Below are 17,106 nucleotides of genomic sequence, written 5' to 3'. Positions count from 1 at the left end.
ATCTATTAAATATTTTGAGAAAAGTGATCGTCATGTGAGAAAAACAGAGCATCGGGAAGTAATGGTTAAGTAAGGCACAGTAGAAACAAATCAGTATTGTAATGTAACATTGGAAATATATTTATCAGGATGTGTATGGGACCCCACAAGTTGATCTCTGGTCAGGGAGGGGGAATGGCTTCTGCACCCTCTGCTGTTGAGTCCAGCGAGGTACCTGTGCTGAGGGAAGTGAAAAGTTCCTTGGCAGAGAAGGGAAAACCCATTCTACTGCTTTTACTGCCATTGCTGTCCTGTGTTCCACCACTGTCTAAAGACACAGGGCTGGGCCAAGCTGAGCTTCAGGAGGTTCCATCACAGGCTGCAGGGAGCTTTAGGAGAGGAAAACTCTTCCCAAGTGGCTGTGTTACAGCTCTTATGACAGAAGGTCTCAGAGAATAAAGTAATTCCTGTATATCTTTAATTTTGGACAGAGACCATATTTGCAGTTTTGAGATGATTCAGAGTCTGTTAATTGGTGTTTCCTATTGGCTTGGCCTGAGGGCTTGGGAATACCTCATCAACATACTTTTGTGTGTGGTCCTGTTTTTGTCCTGGCCTGATGTAGCATGTGGTCTAATCCTTGCGTGTGAAGAAGGAACATGAGGCATAACTGATGCCATGTTATGAGGAGGCTGTGATATGCTGCAGCTGTGTAGCAGGGGCCTATTACTTGGGAGACAAGGGAACTTCTGCTGTTCCTTAAAGCCCCCCCCAGGCTTCTCTTATCTCAACCGATAATAGGGGTACACTTCACCGTCTGCCAATTGTATATACATGTGTGTGTGTGTGTGTGCGTGTGTGTGTGTGTGTGTGTGTAATTCTACATGTATGTGTATTTGTGAGTTTTGTGTCACTCTATCATGAATTTAAAAGCAAATCAGTTTCTTGTTTATTCATCATCAAAGTGGCTTGCTTCAGCAGCAGATGGCAGGGTGTATAAAGACATGAAGAGAACTGCATTGAAAAGGGGGAGTAATAGTTTTGGGTATGAAAATGTGGGAGTAATGATTCTGGGCGATACCAGGAGAACATGGCCCATTGGATCAAATAAGATGGCCTCTTATGTGCTAATATAGACTAAAGTCTCGCGTATGGGGCCTTCAGTGTTCGGCAGCAGGCCCTCTACATATATGTGATCTCAGTTAGCTTGGTGTTTTTGTACGGTTCCTCACAGTCGAATCACTTCTGACTCTGGCTTTTTTGGCTGATCTTAGGATTCTTTTGCAAAAATTGGATTGCTTTGACAAGCCTTGGAATGAGGGCCTTTACGTTTTCTTAATGTATGTTGTGCCATGTTAGGTTGTTATCTTTTAGATTCCTGTCCTTTTTTGACTAGAAACAAAAGGGCAGTGAATCTGGGATAGAGGATAGATGAGGAAAATGTGGGAATTAAATGAGGGAGGGGGCCCTATGGTCAGAATATGTTGTATGAAAGAAGTATCTATTACAAATAATTAAAAAACAAGGAAATATAAATGGAATGTTCATATTTTATTCTTATTTTCAAAATTATTTCATTAAGACTGGATTTTTGTGCTTCTATATAAATCTCTGAATGACTTTTAATATTAGGACCCACACATACACAAACACACACAATATTCATAATAATTATAAAGCTCTTTTATTAGGAATTTGGGACTTTCAAACTTTATAAACATCTTAATAATTGTATGACAATGACAATTATTTTCTATTTATATATCGTTAGATCTTGGTGAATTCTACAAAAAAGCATAAAGAAGGATATTATGGGACAGAGCAGCAAGGACATAATGAGATTATGACCCCCTGATTCAAGTAAGCAAGTTTCACAAGGTTTCACAAAATCTGCAGTGACAATCACAGAATTGTATGTGTCTTAGCTAGGTCCTGTGCGTATATGTTATGGTTGTATAGCTTGGTTGTATTGTAGCACTGCTAAAAGTGTGGGAGGGTGTTTTTCCTGATTCTTTTGCATGCACTTGAAAATCTTTGGACCTACTAGGTTGTCTCATCTAGCTTTAATATGATATATTGTTCTTAGTCTTATTGCAACTTAATAGGTCATGATTACTTAACACGGCTGGGAGGCCTGATCATTTTATAAAGAGTAACAGAAGAGAAGAGGATCTGAGGAGGAACAGACATAGGGTGGGTGGGTGTAGTGGAAGGATAGAAATTTGGGAATTGCAGTCAAAAAGAAATGTATTAGAGAAGAATGAATAATAAAGGGTACATATTTTATGATTTATAACTACTTATTTTTAAACATTTTTTTAATGATACACAGACGCAGCGTGCTGTTCTAAGAAGGTGTTTCATGCTGGTCTCTTGAGGAGGTTTCATTAAGAAGAGGGACCCCACATGTGGTATTGTATTTGAGAAGTTTTATACCATTCTTTTTCAATATTAGTTTCTTCTCCATAATTTCAATTTAAAATTTATATTTCCATAAATTTTTATGTTTTATAGATACATTTTAAGATCTGTATATTTCATGCATTTCTAAAGAAATAGTATTTCTTTTCTGACTTGAAGTCATATTTCCTTCTATTTAAGTCCATGAACCTGACCAGATTTGCTGTTCTCTATTTCTTTCTTGATTTCATTTTCTTAAGTTTTTATGTATAAAATTGGTTTTAAACATTTAATCTCAATTCTTTCATCTCATTCTTCTCTAGTCTCCCGTCTCACAAAAAAACCTATATTCTAAAACCCTCACTATTTCTTTATTCCAGAACAGATTTTAGATTTTATATAATTTTTTTCATACCTGTCTCTTCCTGTGTACTCTCATTTACACACAAATTTACATCCTCTTCATTGTTACTGTTACACACATACTTGGGCATACACACACACACACACACACACACACACACACACACACACATATTTGTATATAAATACAACCTACTGAATAGATTTAGTATTCCTAGCTCTATGTATGCTGTAGGGATGAGAATAAGACTTCATCAGGTATTTAGGTAAGATAGTGGTTTATGAAGGTGGTGGTAAGGTCCTCTAAGTTTCAGCAGCTCACTAACCTTAGGGCATTTGCTGGTCTTCACTGTGGGTCATTATTGGCTTCTTGTTAAGCAGACTTTGGGCTCAGTTACTTCACTATTAGGTATGGGACATCTATAAGAACACAACTGTACCTTTAATATACACTCTCTATTGTCATTAGAATGCATTATAACTGGGTTAGTAATTGATAGCCTGAATACCTAAGAGCTTACACTATGAAATTGAAAGCTAATCCTCAGATACCAGGATTTTATATGTTTACTGTTAAATTTCTCATTTGCTCATATCCAAACTGCACCGATTTCAGCAATAGGTACTTACCTGCAACTTTTTATAAACAACCAATGACAGTAATAATGGACTCTACTCAGTGATGGTCTCCTGGAATTCTTTCACAACAACTTATCAAATTTATGACAAACTTCAAAACTTCAGTTTTCTCCTGACCTTATTTTTTCTTAAATATTCATTACCCCTGGTGGGCCAATACTATTCCTATTTGTGTGTAATTTATGTAAACTTCTGCCCACACACTATATATGAATATCAGTTTTATATATTTTGGGGTACATTCTAGTGTTTCTTTTTATAAAATTTGCTTCTACAGAGCTCAACTAATTGTTTTCAAAAATGTCTATTCAGACTCTTACTTTTATAGTTCTAATATTCTAGTAAATCAGAAATATAAGATATTTTATACATTTTGTCATAAAACATACTTGTCCAACACAATCTAAACCTGTATGACTCTTGGGATTGCATTTTTACTTTTGCTAAAATATGTTAGGCTTCACTGTTATCTTTATTTAATTTTGACTTATTTTTTGATCTTTTCTTGGAATTTTTTCTGTTATTATGTGATGGTTTTTTATATATATTTAATGTTGGGTTTTTGTTTTATTATAGTGATTAGATTGATAAATTTCTTTATCAGAGGGAATGACTTGAAGGGACATGTGGTGATGTAACTTGTCACATGGGGTATATGTACATCATCTCTTGTTATGGGACTCAGCTAAACACCATATACACCTGGCAATCATTTTTTCTTTGAAAATCCTATATTTTTGTCATTCTGTTTGTGTATTTAATTATAAAATATGTATTTTGTATTAATTGCAATATTCTTATCATTCAGTAATTTCTGCCTTCATGTTACTCATAATTTTTCATTAATGGTACAATAATTAACTCTTTATAACTTGGCACCTTATGAGTTTGAATTTTAAGTATTTATTGATGCAAGGGCAATTTTAATAAGTTAGTAAGTTTAATAATTTTGCTCTATTCAATATTTTATATTGTATCAACTTTTTCTGATAGCATTAAAATTGTTGTGTCTCTCGAAAATTTAGGAAGGCTTTATTAATCATTGATGTTAAATAGAAGTGTTTTAGTATTGGGGGTTTCTCACTTATTAAATATTTCATACTCGTAAAATGTTTCACACAGAACTTGAAGATATGATATCAGATCCCTAGGGATCAGAGAAATAAACCACTGTTAACAACAACAAGAACAACAAAAACAACAAGCAGGAAATGGTGGTATGCCTTTCTAATATCAGAATGATTTCCAAGTTTATTAAGGTGCTAATCACTATGATTAGCAAAAAATTATATCTCTAAAAAAAGGGCAGAGTTGGATTGATCGAACTACCTGATTATTCCAATGCATTCATATAAATATTCACAGTCTGCAACATTCTCACACATGATGATCATATTGACAAATGCTCTTTAAGCATTTATTTTAGTATTTGGTTTCATTGTACAAATATATTTTTACCATATATCATGTTCAAGTGTCTTTATAGAAAAAATTAAATCCAATAACAAGAACAAAAAGAGAAACTAATTTCACATACATTTTTTTCAATTTTTTCTCTTTCTTACAACTTTATTTTAAAGAGAGATAGATGTACAGATTTTTAAAGGCATTTGCCGTAACACTTTATCAATATATTTTTGTCAGTACTTAATTGTTTTAGATGTTTGGTAGTATGCATTGAAATCTTAGCAGTTAACATAAGCATAAAGTATATGTAGAACTTAGCATAAATTGGAAACAGAGTTTTCTAGGTGTGTATAGATTAAACATAATGATTTCTGAATAACAAAAATTGCAACCAGCTATATTCTTAGCTTTTGAATTATTGATGATTTGAGGTCCAGATATACCACACTCCGAGAAGGTGCTATACACTTTTTTTTCCTAAGATGGTCTGAGACTTTCACTTTTTGGCTTTGCTTTTTTGAGCTTCATGTCCTTATTGTATGTAGAAGCATCTCTGGGGTATATGCCCAGAAGTGGAATAACTGGGTCATCTGGTAGGACTATGTCCAATTTTCTGAGGAAGCACCAAATTGATTTCTAGAGGGGTTGTCCCAGCTTACAACCCCACGAACATTGGTTGATTTTTGGAGTGTTTCTCTTTCTATCCATCCTCTCCAGCATCTGCTGTCATCTGAGTTTTTGATCTTAGCCATTGAGACTGGTGTGAGATGGAATCTCAAATTTGTTTTGATTTTCATTTCCCTGATGACTAGGGATGTTGACCCAAACATTGTGAAGCAATAGCAAAAATTTAAGTTCTCTATCTTTGCTTCTCTTTACTGTAATAGTGCATCAATTTTAGTTCTTTTATAGAAATTCCTCAGGAAGTTTAGAAGAGTTTGACAATAGGAAAAACAAAAGTAATATATTTTTGTTTTAGTTAAGAATACTTTTAGTCTCTAATAGCTTTGTTAATTGTGAACTACTTAAAGTAATCAAATTGAAACATTAAAAAGCCATGGATATTATTAATAGACTTAAATGCATGCTTGAACCATTATTCTCATATTCATTTATTCCTGAGGTTTTGTTATGCCAGGTATTTCTGCTATGGAATCTCAGTGTACTTCTGAGTGAGATTCCAAATTCAAGTACTAGTGCCATGCTTCCTGTAAGCATCCTGAGATCACCCTGGAGACCACTACCCTGAGCTATGGTATTATAAAGTCATTTGCTTTCCAACATTTGTTTTAGTCTTGATTAATTATGCAGTTAATTAGATAGAGGTTTATATTTTGTTATGCTTTAAAATTTTAATTCACTATCTTTATCTGGAAACCACAACATTCATTTATGTTTCCAATTCTTAGAGGAGAATTGGTCATGGAGTCAGGGTGGAACTCCAGACTTTCTGAATGTCAGGATCCTCACATTTGGTTGTGATAGAAAACAGGAGGAACTGTGTGATCACCATTCCTGAAATTGCACAAAACACACTGAGCAAAGCAGCATTTGACAAAATTAAATTTTCAGTGCCATTTCATATTTCTGGCATAGTACAGACTTCTTTGCTTTTGTCTGGTTACTTAAAGCATTGCCATTCCAGTGGGTGTGTTCTGTTGCAAATCCAGGAGGCATGTTCTGCCAATAACTCTGCTTTTGCTCTTTTTTCTCATTGAATATTTAATGCATAGGATTATACTTATTTATGTATATTATATAGTTGATCATTTATTAATTATCTACACTATATTTTAATTACTTTTTCTCCCTCAATGCTCTCCATATCCTTCCTATTCCACTATCCAAATAATTCAGTGAATATGCAAAGAAAAAGAGGCTCTAACAAAACAAAACAAAACAAAACAAAGCTCATCATAAAATGGCACACACTCAAATAGAAAGAAAATAAAACACAAATTTCATTTTGTTTTGGCATAATATTCCTGAGAATTAAGCCAGGTCTAGATTGTTGTTGATATTCTCAATTAGTCCATTTGAGAAAGACGCTTCTCCACTTCCTTACAGTTATAAATACATTTACATTCCTGATGAGGAGCATAATTATAAATTAATAGTGCTAAAAGTATCATTTATACCAGAAACACTCACAGTAGAAAGGCCCTTTTACTAAATATATTAATTATATCATCAAATATAAAGTTTGTGGCCAAGAAGCTATTTCATCCCGATTAACTAGATTTCATGCTTCCAGATGGTATTCTGCATGTATGTAAATGTTAGAAGCCACCACAACCAGGGATGACATAATCTGAAATACCCAAAACTGGAGATAGTACAGGAAGATATCACCTCCAGTAGATAAGCATGGCTCTATTTGAAAGATTGGTCCACCTACCCATCTCAAAATTTTTAACTCAGAATCATTCCTGTTTAAAGGAAATAGAGGGACACAAAATGGAGCAGAGACTGAAGGAAAGGCTATCCATATATGCCCCACCTAGAGATTTATTCTATCTGCTGCCAGCACACTCGGTCATTATTGTTAATGCCAAGAAGTGCTTGCTGACAGGAAACTGATATGACTGTCCTTTGAAAGGTTCTGCCAGCACCTGACTAATAAAGATGCAGATACTCATAGCCAACCCTCAGACTTAGCCTAGGAACCCCAGAGGATGAACTAGAGGAAGGAATGAAGAAGCTGAAGGGGGTTAAAAACATCATAGGATGAATAATTATCAACTAACTAGACTACCTGGAGCTTCAGAGTATAAACCAAACGGTATACACATGAGGAATATGACTCCAGGATGGCCTTTTCTGGCAACAGAGGGAGGAAAGCTGCTTGGTCTTGTGGACAATTGATGCCCCAGCATATGGGGGGTGGTAGAAAGGTGAGTGGGAGTGGGCGAGTTGAGGTGTGAGATAGAGTCTTCAAAGTGGAAACAGAGACGGGATATCATTTGAAATTTAAATGAGTAAATGATTAATAAAAAATATAACATTCATACCAAGCAACTATTTTCCACTCTCTGACTTAGGCTCGGTGGTGGTTTTTAATTGTTTCAATCCTGCACCTTGTAATTCATTATGAAAGGTGGAGTTTATTTATGCATAGTGCAGTGTCCTTGTTTATGCTGGTGGGTCATTTTACTTCTGATTGTTCATTTAAAGAGTGGTTCTCTTAGGACACTTATTTTAGGATCAGGTTATCATGTGCTCCTTAGACTGTGCTCTACTCATTCTTCTTCTGTTTTCTTTCCCTAGGTGATCCATTGCAAGTGAAGAACATGAAGTCAAGAGAGCTCCATAATCTGCTAAAAATCATTCAAAAATACACAGTATTGGAAGAACTATTTTTGTAAGATCTTAGAAATTGGAGGGTATTTTTTAACTAGTGTACAGATGACAAAGGATACCTAGGAAGTTTATTCAAATTCCAAGATACCACAGCCTTACTACTGTCCACAGCATTCTTAGATACTTCCTTTTCAAAGTGAGTGTAGCAGTGGTCAAAGTCTGTAGCTAATCGTTCTGTAAGTAAAATTATACAGAGATTTTACGCATAGACAGTGTGGATAGAGATGGTCAATTCTGCAACTCATGTGTTATTTTTGACTTTTTGAAGGGAGGTGCTCACTGGAGAATAGCTGCAAGGAACTAGAAATTCAACGAAGTACATTGAAGAAGACTGATGAAGCAGAGGGAAGATATTAATTGTGACTATGGTGTAAACATTTTTCAATAAAGGGTAAGTTTATATTCAAATGGTGAAAGTGAAAACAGCATCGACTATTGGTCTTTGGCGACAACATAAATTGTAATTTTACATTTCCATATTAATTGAAATATCCAACCAGAAAGTATTAGTTTAATTATGATATATTATTGAGAGTTTACTGGGACATGATTAATCAATATAGAATATAACGTAATTTAACTTCTTCATTTTTTCCCAGTAAGTGCTATCTCATAGACAGGAATATATACAACTATTCACATGATAAGATATTTCACAATTATTGTAATGACACAAGTAGCCCCTTTAGTCATTCCTCACAATGTTGCTGAGTTTGTGGTTTGCTTAAAACTAAATCAACTTTGTAGGATCTATGTACAGTTATTTTAGTCAGTGCTAACTACATGTCCACAGACTTATATAATCTGTTTCTTACAAAATCTCAAGTAAAATCTAACAGAATAAATAAGTAAAGAAATACAGGAAGATATAACAGTATCATAACACAATTGATTCTGTAAAGTAGTCTTGTAATATCTTACTTCATATCACCTGTGGAGATTTTTTTTTATGGTCCAATTCTCTCAAATAAAATTTCACACCTATAAGGAGGTAGTGAACTGGCATATTTAGACAGCACAGAAAGTGGCAAGATTTATCTACATAACTTGACTTACAGTACTAACAATGCATAGTGAAGGTATCCTGTTGAAGCTGCCTTGGGTAAGGGCACTGATCCCTCTTCTTTCCCTTTCCTAAATCATTACCCAGTCCATGGTAAGTGCTTTTCATCAACTGCCTTTATATCACACATGCTTCAATAACAGAAACCATTCAGCTAAGTTCATTGATCTGGACTTCTTGAAATGGTTTTCGTAGTTGTTCCATCATTGCTCATGTTCATTTATATCTCCCAAGGAGATATCACTCAGCAGGAGAATAAAGATAGCAGTTATTTCTTCTAGGTTCAGTAGATATGTTCCAGCTAAGTACTGTATTGTGTTTTCTGTCCATTTTCATACACAATGACAATTTGTAGTTGTGCATACAGTGTTAAATTGATAACAGCACATTTTTGTCCATGTATATATTTTATTTCCTGAAACATGTCTTGTTTTTTTCTGCATTGTTTTCTATTACAAAGAATCTGAAACAATCCTGACAGAGTGCTCTTTTCAGTCTCTCACAGAGAATCTTTTCTACTGCTGTCATGGCACTTTGAATATAAGATTCTAGAAATTCTTTATTCCCTCAGAATTTACTCCAGATATACACAATGTTGTCATTATTTCATAAAGACTATTGGAACATTACTGAGAGTCTCTAAATAATTTTTATTTTATGAATTATAATATACTTATATAAGTTTTTCCTTTCTTTTTCTACCTTCAAATACCCTCATATACTTCTTATTCTATTTGAAATTCATGGACTCTTTGTTCATTCATCATTATTCCATACTTGAATGTATATATATATATCTTCCTAGGTTTCATAATCTCAAAGCAAACATCAAGTTCCTTTGACTCGTCTTTTTGATAATTCCACTGTAAAATTATATTGGTCTTAGATTGGTAATGTTTTCTAGATATGGCCCATGAGACTAGGTTCTGCAACTTACCCTTTCTATTGATTGTGGTTTTCTTTCTAAATACCTCTTCTTATTTCAAAAAGAGATTTTATTTGTGATGGTTTAAACTGCATATGTTTGTAGGTGTAATGAATACTGTTTAGACTGATGTTAAGGATTATGCTGGTCAAGTAGAGATGTAGTAGGTTCTCATCTTAAGAATAATGGCATTTTGAGTACTCAGTATTTAACTAGATTTTAGTATAAGACATGGATTTGTTTGTCACTACCATCTCAGACCAGCAGAAAAGGATCGACGACACAGCATTCTTCTCAAAGTGGTTTATTCAGGAACCTTACAGCATGCCTGTGAAAATCTTTCTCTCCCTTTCTATCTCTATTTCTTTTCCTCTTTCTGTTTCTCTTTCTGTTTCCCTTTCAGTTTTTCTTTCTCCCTGCCCTTAAACGGAGTCCTAATATCCTGATCTTGAGTCATAGGTGCACCTTTGCAGCTCACGCAGTGGGAGTGGCTAATCTTGGGGACAGGAGGAAGTCATTTGCTAGTCACAAGACTAGGCCAGAGTCCCAAGCATCATCTTGGGACTGCCACCACACTCGCTCTCCACATCTCCCCCTTCTTTATTATTTTGGCTGAGAGGATGTCTGCCTTAGATTGCCCCCTGTGGCAGTGTCCTTTACCTGCCATTGGGAGAGGAACTGAATTGGTTCGATCCCTGTCTTAGGTCAGTGACACACCCAGGGAATCTTACCCATCACTGACCATTCTCTAGCATGCCAAGCCACACTTGAGGAGACTACCCATTCTCCACTGCTGCCTGTATCAATAAGGGTTGAGTTCTGCTCTGTTGAAATTGTATATGGCACATGTACCAGAATGCCAGGACGCTTATGAGGACCAAACAAATGGCTAATCCAGCTAGTCCAGCCCACTCTTTAAGCCTTGAGGTGGTGGTAGTGATCCAAAATCACTCTTAAGACTGATTAAGGTCATAGCTGAGGGGGTCTGTACAGGCCAGGGAACAAAGCACAACATTCTAGTCTCCACAGCCAAATGATGCATGGATGCATTCCAACACATGCTATAAAAAACAATTATCATTACTACAATTTAAAATCCTATCCTCAGACTGATTATACAATTGAATGCAATTACTATTCTGAGAAATATTTGTAATCATCTGAAAACATAACAATCCTTTAAGGGATAATATTGCATTCCAAGGAGTGCAATATCCTCATCCCAGGGTAAGAAAGGCAATTGCAAAGAGGTATTAGATGTAAAGAATCGAAGGAAAACTTGTGCTGAGTGTGTGAGAGGTGAAGGCTTAGGGAACACTGATAGGAGCCCCCATTGCAGATCTTCAGTCTTCACCACCCGGAGCATCAGCAGTGTCAGGCTGATCCACATGGTCATTTTTTCCGCTCATCCTAGACCACTCTGGTCAACCTCTCTGGGACCCACAGTGGTTGTCGATGTTCCTGAGAAAACACACAAACAGACCCTCTCACCCAAAACAACATCGGATCGGGACCCTGCCATTTGGCATTCAGGACATCTTTCCACATAACCAGGCCATTGGGAGAAACATCATGATTGGCATGACACTCAGCAGCGACCTGCCCATGCTTGTCTTCATTTTAAAAAAATTAAGGTAAAAAGAGCAATTGCCAGTCTCTACCTAGGGGAAGAACCTGTGGAAGCCATACCCCCTTTTTTTTAACTAGACACTTTTTGAGGGTGCAGTAAGCATGCTCAATTATTCCTTGTCATTGAGGATTATAGGGCAAACCATGAGTTACTCGAACACCAATTATTTTGCAGAAAGACACAAAAGAAGCAGAAGTATAGGCAGGCCCATTATAGGTTTTTAATTCTTCGGGCTGCCCCCAGGCACTCCATGCTTCAAAGCATTGTGCAATTACATGATGTGCCTTTTCCCCTGTATGTAGAGATGCAAAGTTAGTCCCAGAAGCTGTATCAATAGAAACATGGAGATACTTTAATTTTTCAAATTGAAGGAAATGAGTTACATCCATTTGTCAAAGTTGTAGAGGGCACAACCCACGTGGGTTAACCCCAAACCCAATCTGGGGTAGCATAGGGGCACACTTCTGACACCCTTTTACAATATCTTGTGCTTCATCGTGCGTGGTCTTAAAGCATGAGTACAGGGTCTTGGAATTAACATGGAACTGTGAATGAAATTTTTGAGCTAATGAAATAGGTAATGTATTGATAAAAATCAAGCAAGCCCTGGTGGCTTTATCTGCATTATCATTTCCCTCCGATAGGGGACCAGGTAAGTTAGTATGGGCATGAATGTGCTGAACAAAAAAGGGTGACATTCTTTTCAAAATCAAGTCAAGCAAGATGACTACGACATGTCCAATAGTAGATTTTGAATTGATTTCACCTACTACTTCTAAGCAGAAAAACATGTTAACAACACACTGGCTATTAGAAATAAAATTAAAAGGATCTGGAAACAACTCAAATACCTTAATCACAATTTGCAATTCAATAACTTGGAGTGATGCAGGGGGAAGTTATATGGTAACTGGAGAGGATCCTGCCACCACATATGCTCAATGTCCTTTCTTGGAACCATCTGTAAAGATGAGTGGCTCATCTGGCAAAGGATCCTTTGAAGTGATACTAGGGAAAACTACAGGATGAGTGGTAATCAACTGTAGGATAGAATCCTTAGGGAAATGATTATCAAAATTACCTTGAAAACTGTATCTCAGAATAGCAGAGTCATCTATAGTAGATGACAATACTTATAGTTGTCTCACATTATAAGGGATTATAAGATCCTTAGGTGGGATGCCAAAATACTGTATACATTCTTGAAAGCCTAGCAAAGCCAATTGTGCCACTGAAGTGAGATAATTCTTTCGACCATTTCTTCCTTGTGACATCTGCAGAACTGCAGCTGCTAAGGCTGCATTAGTTAGTGGCCCTCCCAGGACCCTGCACAACTTCATCCAGGCTTCTAACCTTTTGCTCTTATATGGGGTGATCACTTGCCTACACTCCTTAGTACATGGTTCAAATACAAGCTGTTTCAGTAGAGGTATGGCAGTATCGGGATCTCCAAAAACGCTGCCCACCACTTCCATCATCCTTGGCACAAAGTCTGCAAATGGCTTTGTGGGTCCTTGGAGAATCTTAGATTTCCACTTACTTCCCCTCTGTTTGGAAGGGATTTCCATGCTCTAGTGCCTAAGATATTGATCTGATCATATACCTTAGGTGGATAGTTAGTCTGAGCTGCTGCAAACCTTCCTTGTCCCATCAGCATGTCCTGATTCAAAGCAGGCTGACCATTGGGAGCATTAAGAATGGCCTGCTCTGTGGCAAATTCAATATGGTATACCTTGTAATCGAAATATTGACCAGAGGACAGGCAAGCACAAGCCAAATTTTGCGAGTCACTAGGGGTCATGCAATACTGGTGTAAGTGTTCTAATTGTACCACAACATATGCAGCAATAACTCCATAGGTAAGCACTCCCTCGGCTAGCCTCTGAATGATTTTCCAGTCTAGCAGCTCATGATAACAATTACTCTGCACATTCTGAAATACAGGTAAGCACTGGGCTTGTAGCTCTCTCCAAGTTTCAGGATGCAAACTATGCCCTTCCCCTCTGCCTGGGGCATAAGGAGGTGGAGTTGGTGGTTCTGGAGCCAACGGTTCAATCCATTCTTTCATTTTCTCCAAACTGGCAGCTATGCTCTTCCGAAATTTCTCCCTCACTAGACACATCTCCCGCCTCTGAATTCTGGGAGCGCTCTTCCCTAACCTGATTCAGAGCCCCATTTCCCTTCTCCAGCTCTTCCCTACACCATTCCTCATCTCCTATACAGTTTTTCACAAATTTCCTTACTGGCAGCACTCTTTAAGCTAGTACCCCTTTCTCTTCAGCAAACCACAAATCCTTTCCTAATTTTTCCAACTAGACATTGTGAGATGTCCAGATTCTGGGAACCAGGGAGCTACCTGGTCCACTGCTTTTAAAAAATTCTCTACCATCTCCTTTCTTAGCCCAATTCCTTTCGATTTCAGCAAATCCTTCAGAGTTTGGCAAACTCTTTGAACTGATGTTGTGTTTCCCATAGTGCCGGGTGCAACTTGTCCCTGTACTGGGAACTTTATCATCTCAAACTGAGAACCTTCCTCGTCTCCTTTATCAGGGAGCTTTATAGTCTCAAACAGAGAACCTTGATTGTCACACTTAACTGGGAGCTTATGGACTAGTCACCCTGACCTCGATGAGTTCTTAACGCTGAAGAACTTTTTGCTGTACGGGCCACCACTTGTCTCTACCGTCTCCAACTAGCAGAAAAGGAGCAACGACACAGTATTATTCTCAAAGCAGTTTATTCATGAACCTTACAGCATGCCAGTGGAAATATTTCTGTCCCTTTCTGTCTCTCTTTCTTTTTCTCTTTGTTTCTCTTTCTGTTTCTCTTTCAGTTTCTCTTTCTCTTTCTTCCCTGCCGCCAAGCACAGTCCTATTATCCTGATCTCGAGTCATGGGTGCATCTGAGCAGCTTGCGTGGTGAGAGTGGCTAATCTCGGGGGCAGGAGGAGGTTAGGTGCTAGTCACAAGAGTAATCCGGAGTCCCAAGTATTGTCTTGGGACTGCCATCACACCCGCTCTCCACATTTGTTCACATTATGTAGATATGAACTAAAATTAGAGAGCAAGAGACCTCTCGTTACAGCCAAATTATGTTTGCCGTAAATGCACCATTAGTGTTTTGTGTGTGTGTGTGTGTGTGTGTGTGTGTGTGTGTGTGTGTGTGTGTGTGTGTGTGTGTGTGTGATGCCAGGGAATATTTTTTTGCTCAAATATGTTACAGATGAGCAGTAAAGTTGACTATTTTCTTCCTTTTCAACATTGTCTTGTATTTTCTGGAATTATGAATGCTATTCCCTAGGCAGAAGACACTCAAGTCAGTTTCAGATCAGAGAAATTTAGGACCCTTGTCTGAAGAATATGTTGTTTTTATGAATAGGTATGTACTTTGTAATTTGTTGGACCAACCATATGCAGTTGAAATAGCTGATTTATTTGGGCATTTTTTCAAACAGATCTCAATAGCAACTCAAAAAGTCTTTTTACTCCTATTTGTGGAGTTTTGTCTGGGTGAGGTATCTATATCTATCTATCTATCTATCTATCTATCTATCTATCTATCTATCTATCAATCATCTACCTACATATCTATCTCTGTATCTATCTATTAATGTATCTATTTAAGTATCTATCCATCCATCTATCTATCTATCTATCTATCTATCTATCTATCTATCTATCTATCTTCTATCTATAATCTATCTCTATCATCAGTTTAGATAGAGATCTAGATAGAGGCAAAAAAGCTATATTGTAATAGTGTTATTTTTATGATTTTTCGTATATTCTTATTGTTAATTTGCCATCTTATTTCCTGCTTTCTCTTTAATTTTCTCTATAAAGAACCCTTATTTTTTTAATTTTTGATCAGATTATTTTTATTCATGGTTTTATTTGTGAAATATTTTAGTGCCTAAAATACAAGCTACTTTCTGATGTTTTTAAAATTGTTTTTTTCAAATTTGTAAAATCAACAATAGTGAAAGTAGAGGGCAGAGAAGGTGCGAACAAAGAAAAGGACAACCAATAAAGAAGAAGTATAATGTGAGAGATTGAAAAGAACTCGAATGGCATGACACTTGAAGTTAGCGAGGGGGAATGTGAAAAAAAGTATATTTAGTCATAATTAAATGGGATCAATTGTAGTAGTGAAGGTGAGTAAAAGGCACATTTAGTGTACACATATGTTTCTAGTAGTTTTAGTGTTGTTACATATACATTTTTATTAGTTTCGAAGTTATACTTACATTAACTCAAACTACATTAATTTTTCCAAACAGCTATATGGAAAAATCGTATGGAATGGAGAAGGGCATTTCAGTTGGGTAGTAGAAGTTATTCAGAAAAACCACTAATTTAAAAATGATTGAAAGCTGGAGATAATTAAAAATGTAAAATTGTAGGTGAGAAATCGACAAGGATTAGTTAATATGTGAGGAGAGATATACAGGAGGCCATCAGCACTACTCTTGTTCTACTACATGTGTGTGTTTAAGAGGGAGCAACACAGACATACTCCTGTTTGATGATATTTCAATCTTATATTTAAAAGACACTGAAATTCACACTAGAGGATAATATCATAGAAAAACCACAGAGCTTTCAAGAAGAAAATTTTGATACTCACATATTGTAAACATTAGAGTTTTTTAAAAAATCATATTTACTTGGTTATGAAGTTTAAAAGTGTAAGGCTGGGGAGATAGCACAGTAAACAATGTGTTTCTCTTTGAGTTTCCTTATTGCTTAGGTGATTTTCTCTAGTGACAGTTAAATCCAGCACCTTGAAATACCTGGGGAAGTGACATCAGAGTTGGAGCATAGGCCAACTGAGAACACTCCCAGGTTACAGCATGATTCCTGTGTTTGAAAGCTCTCTCCTGATTGACCTTTAATTATTTTTATAGAATGTATCCATTCAGCGAGAATACAAATTTAAAAAAAAATTGACACATAGTTGCATGAATACCACCTGGGGATTCCCTGGTTAGGGACAGAGGGACCTTTAAATATTGCTAGCCAGCCAGCCAGCCTATACTGCATAGTAAAATCCTCCCCAACCCCCATGTTAAAATGTTGTATCAGCTTAGACACAGATAGCACACATTTGCACTGAAACAGTATTTGCTGGATAGAACTTCACATTTGAACACATGAACTCACAACATTTTATATTGCGTTCCAAATTCTTGTATCAGAAGTATTCAGGGAGAGGATTCATGAAGCCAAACACTTATCCACCAAATTCGTGGTATATAACTAACTGCAGATGGAAAAAGAACCCATTTTCTTCAGAGATACTTGAATTCAGTGGTTACTGATATTTTAATAGGTGGCCACA

This window comes from Micromys minutus (assembly GCF_963924665.1).
Source record: "Micromys minutus genome assembly, chromosome: 3".
Classification (NCBI taxonomy): Eukaryota; Metazoa; Chordata; class Mammalia; order Rodentia; family Muridae; genus Micromys; species Micromys minutus.
The sequence above is the reverse complement of the archived record's forward strand: the minus strand, read 5'-3'. Positions refer to the sequence as shown.